We start from the raw sequence: 3,313 nt of genomic DNA, 5'->3' as shown, positions 1-3,313 counted from the left end.
TTCGCACCACACTGAAACGCACAAATGAGCCCATTCTATATGTTTTGTTAACCAACAGGTTAAGTCACCTACTGAAGCTACCCTTGCAGGCTACCTGCGAAGATGTAGGCTACACGCAGGTATCAGGTCACGTGACTCCCGTAGCCATGTGATAAATGCGTGTAGGTGTGGGGCCTACACCAGCGGGGCGGGTGGTATGGGCCCAATTATCTCACCCCACCTCCCAACAATTCTGGCCATTGTTTGAATTCGACCAGGGGGGATAACTCTAAATCTGCATTAGTCATGGAACAGCCGGAAGCGGTTGGGCAACGTGGGAATACATCTATGCCATTGTTCTACATACAAAGAATAGCTGTGTGGCGTAGCTAGGGTATTTGTTGCCTAGTGTTGACATACTGTTAATGTTTCCGAATTAATAAAACAACAACAAAAATTGGATGAATTTGCTGTTATTTTAACCTATTTTTGTGTGGTCTGATACCTGGTAGGCCCACACGAACAAGGTGTATTACCTTGACATTTGGTACACTATTGGAATACCTGCATTTTTTTCTAATTCAATTTTTTGGTCTAATTCTTAACCACGAGGAGACTTAACACGATTACGTTTAAGGGTTAAAGAAAATATTTCTGAAACGCGGGCACAGAAGCCATTTCAAGAAGACATTTTGCACCCCATCTCCATTTCTCAATCGTTTACTCCATTCCAAAATATTCTGGATGCAATTGTTTTCCTAGTATCGCTACCGTAACCCTAACCTGTGCGTCGACCCTAATCCTGAATATACCTCTGGTTTTAGTATCGATACCGAAAGAAAAGATAAGCTTTGATGCGATACCGTCCTGTCTGGTTTATTGTTCAAGAACCAGCAGATGTTGAAAGACAATGCCAGAACTCAATACATCGAATACAGCACATGTTGAAGTTCATCTGCGCACCAAGAGTTGGGAGGTGTTTGTGTTTTTTAGCTCACCGGGTCGGTGCGGCACGGTGCGAACACCGGAAGTGACGTGTTTTATGAATTTCGTATAACGCGGCGGTGTCGGGTAGCCGACCAATGAAGGTGGATGTGTTAGTCTGGGGGGGGGGGGGGGGGAGGGAGGGGGAGGGAGAAAAAAAAAGTTGGAGAAAACAAGGAAATTAAAGATGACGGGGTCGGGGAGATAGTGCGCAAATGTCGAGGGGGGGGGGGGGGGGGCGCCCTCACTGCTCAGCTCTACGGGGTGGGGGTTAGGGGAATGAGGAAATAAAGATAAGACAACCAGAGGCACGAATATAATGGTGAGGGGAGGGGGGAAAGCGGAGGGGGTCTTAGCGGGAGGGGAGAGGGTGGAATGTATAATGTTTCCACGCTGGGTTGTAAATAGTTCGTTCAGGGTCAAAAACAAGAATTAGAAAAGTTTTTTTTTTTTACAATATAGTCAAATATTAAAACACAAGACATTGATGTAGAACAGTGGCGGTGGCAGTGGGGGTATGGGGGCACACTTTCTATACACTAAGTTGAAGGGGCTGGCCTCTTTTTATAGAGGCTGAGTCTACAGCAAATACATCGGAAATTCAAACGTATAATATAAATCTAATAATACGTTATATATATATGTATGTATATATATATATATATATATATATATATATATATATATATATATATATATATATATATATATATATATATATATATATATATATATATATATATATATATATAAATATACTATGTAGGTTTTAAAAAGTAAATTGAGGACGTTTTAATAGTTTAAGTAAGAGGAGGGTTAGAAAGCGAAAGAAATATATCTCTGGCCCAGTAATAATGTAAACCCCAGTTTGCTGATGTGAATTTAATCAGCTCAAGACAACCGTTGACTTTCCATACAGTGTTGTTTTTGTAGTATCCAAACACAAGGCTAAATTTTCTTGCTGGACCATGTACGCACGTACACATATAGACCAAAGTCTTGTACACACAGCGACCAAAATACAGAACCACTGCGAAAACATGTACACAAAGTCGAAACATGTACACATAGATGTTAAACGCATGTCTATAAAGAGAGCTAAACCATGTACATATTGAGCTTAAACAATCAGAACTGTGTTCTAATCTGGTAAAAATCTAGCTCCTACACGGACAAAAAAGTAAAGTTATATTTTAACAATGGTGTGTAACTACAAACAGCAGTAGGACATCAAAAGATACTTTAGTTCGGAGGTCACTGATACACCAGCCATACAGCCCGTGTAGGGGGGCGGGTCAGGTTTTTGGGTGGGGGGGCTAGTATGTGATGACCTGTTATCTTGTCTTATCGTTTTATAGTCTCTGGTGTCAGAGGGTTAATGAAGGGAGGAGGTGGGAGAGGGGTGGTTCAAAGCGACCTTGACTCAGCAAGGTCACGGGAGGACGAAGACACGGAAAATAAAACAAGATTAACAAAAGATAAAAAAAAATAATCCCTAATTTAAACAACAGATTAATTTCTTAATATTTAGTTTTCTAAATACAGAAAATAAGCACGGAACTGTCTTTTGTCATTGCATATTTGTCCAGTATCTAGCCCATTTATACCAGCTTGTAAGTCAAGTAACATTCCCACTTATCCCAGATAGTGAATCGAGTATCTTGCCCATTATTCCAGATAGTGGATCGAGTATCTTGCTCACTTATCACAGATAGTTAGTTGAGTATCTTGCCCACCCATCACATATAGTTAGTTGAGTATCTTGCACATAATCCCAGATATTGAGTTGAGTATCTTGCCCATAATCACAGATAATGAGTTGAGTATCTTGCCCATAATCCCAGATATTGAGTTGAGTATCTTGCCCATAATCACAGATAATGAGTTGAGTATCTTGCCCATAATCACAGATAATGAGTTGAGTATCTTGCCCATAATCCCAGATATTGAGTTGAGTATCTTGCCCATAATCCCAGATATTGAGTTGAGTATCTTGCCCATAATCACAGATAATGAGTTGAGTATCTTGCCCATAATCCCAGATAGTGGGTTGAGTATCTTGCCCATTATCCCAGATGGTGAGTCGCGTATCTTGCCCATTATCCCAGATAGTGAGTTCAGTATCTTGCCAACCTATCCAAGATAGTTGAGTATCTTGCTCACTTATCCTGCTGTCCCACTGAGATAATGCCAAACGCAGACAGCAGCGTTTCGCTCTAAAAGATGTAGCTGTAGCTAGAAAAAAAATGGCATCAAATGTTCCCCAGGTTCTCGCAGCAATTAGCTGCAGCAGTTTCTGGTTCCAGGTTCTGGAGCTGTATGGAGATTCCAGACATGGGGACTTTAGCAG

The sequence above is a fragment of the Physella acuta genome, unplaced genomic scaffold, assembly GCF_028476545.2.
Source record: "Physella acuta isolate Inbredline_101_S28 unplaced genomic scaffold, ASM2847654v3 ptg000216l, whole genome shotgun sequence".
Taxonomy (NCBI): domain Eukaryota; kingdom Metazoa; phylum Mollusca; class Gastropoda; family Physidae; genus Physella; species Physella acuta.
Note: the sequence above shows the minus strand (reverse complement) of the source record.